This window comes from Arachis stenosperma, chromosome 3 (assembly GCF_014773155.1).
Source record: "Arachis stenosperma cultivar V10309 chromosome 3, arast.V10309.gnm1.PFL2, whole genome shotgun sequence".
Lineage (NCBI taxonomy): Eukaryota > Viridiplantae > Streptophyta > Magnoliopsida > Fabales > Fabaceae > Arachis > Arachis stenosperma.
Genome location: NC_080379.1, coordinates 139,879,138 through 139,886,512, shown reverse-complemented (window position 1 = coordinate 139,886,512; position 7,375 = coordinate 139,879,138). Strand labels below are relative to the sequence as shown.

The window sequence follows — 7,375 nt, the reverse complement described above, 5'->3', positions numbered from 1 at the left end:
AAACTCAAGCTATGAACTTGTGTTCTTATGGCTGCTGAAAAACGAAACCCTAACCCTTAAATTGGGGTTGAATTTGTGCTGAATTCAAGTGAAAAATATGGGGTTTTGGTGGATGGAATTTTATTTTGAATTATGTAAAAATCGGTTACTGAAAAGATTGAAAAACAGGTGAAAACAGAGAAAGAATCTGAAGAATTTATGAAGAACACTTTGATTGTGTGAAGAACAATGAAGAACAGGCTTTTGATCCATAAAAGGGCAAGGAAGTAAATATTTTGGTGTTTAAGGGGTTATTTTGTAATTTCCAAAAGTTAGGATTGTTAAAGCAAAAATATTAAAAGTTACGGTTGGTAAAAACTGAATTTTAAAGTTAAAGACAAAAGATAAGTTAATTTTCAAAAATTTAATAATAAAATAATAAATAATAATATTTAATTAAAAATAATAAAATAATGCAAAAAAGGCAGTTTTCGTAAAAGTTTTAGAAAGACAACTTTAAGCGTAGAATCTCATTGTTACCTTCATAAAGCACTTAGGAAGTGGTAATAACATATTTGTGAGGCAAAGATAAAGGGAAGATAAAAAGTTGAAGAAAAGATAAAAAATAAAAAAAAAGCCGGTAAAGTTTTAATGACAGAAACAAATGGTGATTAGTGAACAAACTAGGAACAACATAGTTAGTACTTGAGGTGCACTTAGGGTTAGGTATTATATGAAAAGTTACACTGTTTCAATATAGATTTAATGAACCTATACTTGAGATAGGCTGACTATTCATACCAAAATTTACATAAGCTTTAAATATGTACGTTAAACAGAAAAATCAAAACAGAGTAAAGAGACACAGAGAAAAGAGTAACTAGAGAAGAGTAAAGAGACAAAGAGAAGAGAATAATCAGAGCAGAGTAAAGAGACAAAGAGAAAAGAGTAATATGATAAAAAGATTAGAGAACAAATAGAGGGCCTGTTGAAAGGTCATTAGTTGCATGAAGGCAACTCCAGAGACATTTGTGTGTTCATCTGCTGCATTGAGGCAGTCAAATAGATAGTGGTATGACCACAGAATATTTTCCAGTGCTATACAGCTATTGAGGACTATACCTACAACTGATAACCTGGGATCACTTGCAGAGGACATTATTTCATACACTGATGGATTGCTGCCACCTGTAAAGCAGAGTCTACTTATAGAGGATATAATGGCATACGTCGGTTAGTGAGAGCCGTACTTATGCTTATTGGAATAACCATACCCATTTCAGCTGCTTTGGGTTACGTTGGGAGCGGGTAAAAACCGACAAATGAGCTCATTACCTGCACTAGGGCTAGACATGCATCATACTTGGTTGTGCATTTCCTCTGTTGTGATTCTTGTATGAATATATGCTTTCTTTGTTTGTATTATATACTCTGTCACAGTACGGCCAATCACCGGTTCGGTTCCCTCCCCTACCGGAATAGAATAACTCTTTTGCGTCTGTCACTAACGCCCAGTAGGTTACAGGTTTGAAGCACGTCACAGTCATTCAGTCATTGAATCCTACTCAGAATACCACAGACAAGGTTAGACCTTCCGGATTCTCTTGAATGCTGCCATCAGTTCTTGCCTATACCACGAAGACTCTGATCTCACGGAATGGCTGGCTCGTTTGTCAGGCGAGCACTCGGTTGTCAGGCGATCAACCATGCATCGTGCAATCAGGAATCCAAGAGATATTCACCAAGCCTCAGATGCTTGTAGAACAAGAATGGTTGTCAGTCACCTTGTTCATGGGTGAGAATGGTGATGGGCGTCAATCATCACCTTCATCATGTTGAAGAACAAGTGATATCTTGGACAAAGAACAAGCGGAATTGAATGGAAGAACAATAGTAATTGCATTAATACTCGAGGTACAGCAGAGCTCCACACCTTAATCTATGGTGTATAGAAACTCCACCGTTGAAAATACATAAGCATAAGGTCTAGGCATGGCCGAATGGCCAGCCTCCCAATGATCTAAGAACTAAAATGTTCAAAGATGATCTAGAGATCTAAAAGTGATCAAAAAGATTTTTTTATACAATAGTAAAAGGTCCTACTTATAAGAAACTAGTAGCCTAGGGTGTACAGAAATGAGTAAATGACATAAAAATCCTCTTCCGGGCCCACTTGGTGTGTGCTTGGGCTGAGCAATGAAGCAATTTCGTGTAGAGACTCTTCTTGGAGTTAAACGCCAGCTTTGGTGCCAGTTTGGGCGTTTAACTCCCATTTAGGTGCCAGTTCCAGCGTTTAACGCTGGGATTTCTTGAGGTGACTTTGAACGCCGGTTTGGGCCATCAAATCTTGGGCAAAGTATGGACTATTATATATTGCTGGAAAGCCCAGGATGTCTACTTTCCAACGCCGTTGAGAGCGCGCCAATTGGGCTTCTGTAGCTCCAGAAAATCCACTTCGAGTGCAGGGAGGTCAGAATCCAACAGCATCTGCAGTCCTTTTGAGTCTCTGGATCAGATTTTTGCTCAGGTCCCTCAATTTCAGCCAGAAAATACCTGAAATCACAGAAAAACACACAAACTCATAGTAAAGTCCAGAAAAGTGAATTTTAACTAAAAACTAATAAAAATATACTAAAAACTAACTATATCATATCAAAAACATACTAAAAACAATGCCAAAAAGTATACAAATTATCCGCTCATCACAACACCAAACTTAAATTGTTGCTTGTCCTCAAGCAACTGAAAATCAAATAAGATAAAAAGAAGAGAATATGCAATGAATTCCAAAAACATCTGTGAAGATCAGTATTAATTAGATGAGCGGGGCTTTTACTTTTTGCCTCTGAATAGTTTTGGCATCTCACTCTATCCCTTGTAATTCAGAATGATTGGCTTCTTTAGGAACTCAGAATCCAGATAGTGTTAATGATTCTCCTAGTAAAGTATGATGATTCTTGAACATAGCCATTTATTGAGTCTTGGCTGTGGCCCAAAGCACTCTGTCTTCCAATATTACCACCGGATACATACATGCCACAGACACATAATTGGGTGAACCTTTTCAGATTGTGACTCAGCTTTGCTAAAGTCCCCAATTAGAGGTGTCCAGGATTCTTAAGCACACTCTTATTTGCCTTGGATCACAACTTTATTCTTTCTTTTTCTTTCTTTTTCTCTTTCCTTTTTTTCGGTTTTTTTTTTCGTTTTTTTTTTGCAATGCTTTTTCTTGCTTCAAGAATCATTTTATTGATTTTTCAGATCCTCAGTAACATGTCTCCTTTTTCATCATTCTTTCAAGAGCCAACATTCATGAACCACAAATTCAAAAGACATATGCACTGTTTAAGCATACATTCAGAGAACAAAAATATTGCCACCACATCAAAATAATTAAACTATTATAAAATTCAAAATTCATGCAATTCTTTCTTTTATCAATTAGGCACGTTTTTATTGAAGAAAGGTGATGGATTCATAGGACATTCATAACTTTAAGGCATAGACACTAAGACACTAATGATCACAAGACACAAACATGGATAAACATAAAGCATAAAAATTCGAAAAACAGAAGAACAATAACAAGGAAATCAAAGAACGGGTCCACCTTAGTGATGGCGGCTCTTTCTTGCTCTTGAAGATCCTATGGAGTGCTTGAGCTCCTCAATGTCTCTTCCTTGTCTTTGTTGCTCCTCCCTCATGATTCTTTGATCTTCTCTAATTTCATGAAGGATGATGGAGTGTTCTTGATGCTCCACCCTCAGTTGTCCCATGTTGGAACTTAGTTCTCCTAGGGAGGTGTTTAGTTGCTCCCAATAGTTTTGTGGAGGAAAATTCATCCCTTGAGGAATCTCAGGGATCTCATGATGAGTGAGATCTCTTGTGTACTCCATCCTTTTCTTGGTGATGGGCTTGTCCTCATCAATGGCAATGTCTCCCTCTATGTCAACTCCAACTGAATAACAGAGGTGACAAATGAGATGGGGAAAGGCTAACCTTGCCAAGGTGGAGGTCTTGTCCGCCACCTTATAGAGTTCTTGGGTTATAACCTCATGAACCTCTATTTCTTCTCCAATCATGATACTATGGATCATGATGGCCCGGTCTATGGTAACTTCGGACCGGTTGCTAGTGGGGATGATTGAGCGTTGTATGAACTCTAACCATCCTCTAGCCACGGGCTTGAGGTCATGCCTTCTCAATTGGACCGGCTTTCCTCTTGAATCTTGCTTCCATTGTGCGCCCTCTTCACATATGACTGTGAGGACTTGGTCCAACCTTTGATCAAAGTTGACCCTTCTAGTGTAAGGATGCTTATCTCCTTGCATCATAGGCAAGTTGAACGCCACCCTCACACTCTCCGGACTAAAATCCAAGTATTTCCCCCGAACCATAGTGAGGTAATTCTTTGGATTCGGGTTCACACTTTGGTCATGGTTCTTTGTGATCCATGCATTGGCATAGAACTCTTGAACCATCAAGATTCCGACTTGTTGAATGGGGTTGGTAAGAACTTCCCAACCTCTTCTTCGGATCTCATGGCGGATCTCCGGATATTCACCCTTTTTGAGTGAAAAGGGGACTTCGGGGATCACCTTCTTCAAGGCCACAACTTCATAGAAGTGGTCTTGATGCACCCTTGAGAGGAATCTATCCATCTCCCATGACTCGGAGGTGGAAGCTTTTGCCTTCCCTTTCCTCTTTTTAGAGGTTTCTCCGGCCTTGGATGCCATAATGGTTATGAAAAAGCAACGCTTTTACCACACCAAACTTAAAATGTTTGCTCGTCCTCGAGCAAAAGAAGAAAGAAGAGAGTAGAAGAAGAAGAAATGAGGAAAAGGGAGAAGGTGGTATGTTCGGCCAAGAAGGGTAAGAAAAGGGGGTTTAGGTTGTGTGAAAATGAAGAGTTGAAGAAGGGTATTTATAGGAGAGAGGGGGGTAAAGGTTCGGCCATTATGGGTGGGTTTGGGAGGGAAAGTGGTTTGAATTTGAAGGGTGAGGTTGGTGGGGTTTTATGAAGGATGGATGTGAGTGGTGAAGAGAAAGATGGGATTTGATAGGTGAAGGGTTTTTGGGGAAGAGGTATTGAGGTGATTGGTGAATGGGGGAAGAAGAGAGAGAGTGATGGTAGGGTCCTGTGGGGTCCACAGATCCTGTAGTGTCAAGGAAAAGTCATCCCTGCACCAAATGTGGCTCAAAATCACGTTTTGAGCCATTTCTGGCGTTAAACGCCGGGCTGGTGCCCATTCCTGGCGTTTAACGCCAGGTTCTTGCCCTTTACTGGTGTTTAACGCCAGTCTGGTGCCCCTTTCTGGCGTTAAACGCCCAGAAGGGTGCCAGACTGGGCGTTAAACGCCCAACAGCTAGCATTACTGGCGTTTGAACGCCAGCTTCTCCTCCTCCAGGGTGTGCTGTTTTTCTTCCTGTTTTTCATTCTGTTTTGCTTTTTTTTCATTGTTTTTGTGACTTCTTATGATCATCAACCTACAAAAAAGATAAAATAACAAAAGAAAATAATTAATTATAAAACATTGGGTTGCCTCCCAACAAGCGCTTCTTTAATGTCATTAGCTTGACAGAGGACTCTCATGGAGCCTCAGAAACACTCAGAACCGTGTTGGAACCTCCCAACACCAAACTTAGAGTTTGAATGTGGGGGTTCAACACCAAACTTAGAGTTTGGTTGTGGCCTCCCAACACCAAACTTAGAGTTTGACTGTGGGGGCTCTGCTTGGCTCTGTTTTGAGAGAAGCTCTTCATGCTTCCTCTCCATGATGACAGAGGGATATCCTTGGGCCTTAAACACCAAGGATTTTTCATTCACTTGAATGATTAACTCTCCTCTGTCAACATCAATCACAGCCTTTGCTGTGGCTAGGAAGGGTCTGCCAAGGATGATGGATTCATCCATGCACTTCCCAGTCTCTAGGACTATGAAGTCAGTAGGGATGTAATGGTCTTCAATCTTCACCAAAACATTCTCTACAAGTCCATAAGCTTGTTTTCTTGAGTTGTCTGCCATCTCTAATGAGATTCTTGCAGCTTGCACCTCAAAGATCCCTAATTTCTCCATTACAGAGAGGGGCATGAGGTTTATACTTGACCCTAAGTCACACAAGGCCTTCTTGAAGGTCATGGTGCCTATGGTACAAGGTATAGAAAACTTCCCAGGATCCTGCCTCTTTTGAGGCAGTTTCTGCCTAGACAAGTCATCCAGTTCTTTGGTGAGCAAGGGAGGTTCATCCTCCCAAGTCTCATTTCCAAATAACTTGTCATTTAGTTTCATGATTGCTCCAAGGTATTTAGCAACTTGCTCTTCAGTAACATACTCATCCTCTTCAGAGGAAGAATACTCATCAGAGCTCATGAATGGCAGAAGTAAGTCCAATGGAATCTCTATGGTCTCATTTTGAGCCTCAGATTCCCAAGGTTCCTCATTGAGGAACTCAGAGGAGAGTGGTGCACGCCCACTGGGGTCTCTCTCAGTGGCGTCTTCTTCCTCTCTTTCCTCTCCATATTCGGCCATGTTGATGGCCTTGCACTCTCCTTTTGGATTTTCTTCTGTATTACTTGGGAGAGTACTAGGAGGGAGTTCAGTAACTTTCTTGCTCAGCTGACCCACTTGTCCTTCCAAATTTCTGATGGAGGACCTTGTTTCACTCATGAAACTTTGAGTGGTCTTTATTAGATTAGAGACCATTGTTGCTAAGTCAGAAGTATTCTGCTTAGAACTCTCTGTCTGTTGCTGAGAAGATGATGGAAAAGGCTTGCCATTGCTAAACCTGTTTCTTCCACCATTATTGTTATTGAAACCTTGTTGAGGTCTCTCTTGATTCTTCCATGAGAGATTTGGGTGATTTCTCCATGAAGAATTGTAGGTATTTCCATAGGGTTCTCCTAGGTAATTCACCTCTTCCATGGAAGGGTTCTCAGGATCATAAGCTTCTTCCTCAGATGAAGCTTCCTTAGTACTGCCAGGTGCATTTTGCATTCCAGACAGACTTTGAGAAATCAAATTGACTTGTTGAGTCAATATCTTGTTCTGAGCCAGTATGGCTTTCAGAGTGTCAATCTCAAGAACTCCTTTCTTCTGACTAGTCCCATTGTTCACAGGATTCCTTTCAGAAGTGTACATGAATTGGTTATTTGCAACCATTTCAATCAATTCTTGAGCTTCTGCAGGCGTCTTCTTCAGATGAAGAGATCCTCCAGCAGAGCTATCCAAGGACATCTTAGATAGTTCAGAGAGACCATCATAGAAAATTCCTATGATGCTCCATTCAGAAAGCATGTCTGAGGGACATCTTCTGATTAATTGTTTGTATCTTTCCCAAGCTTCATAGAGGGATTCTCCATCCTTCTGTCTGAAGGTTTGGACTTCCACTCTAAGCTT

At 40.6% G+C, this 7,375-nt stretch overlaps 1 non-coding gene across 1 annotated transcript; it reads left to right on the top strand.

Annotated features, from left to right (window-relative positions):
* The first annotated feature begins 7,267 nt into the window (after nucleotides 1–7,267).
* LOC130972024 (small nucleolar RNA R71) lies at nucleotides 7,268–7,375 on the top strand. The gene has a single exon (XR_009083227.1). It is a non-coding gene; the product is annotated as a small nucleolar RNA R71 (small nucleolar RNA).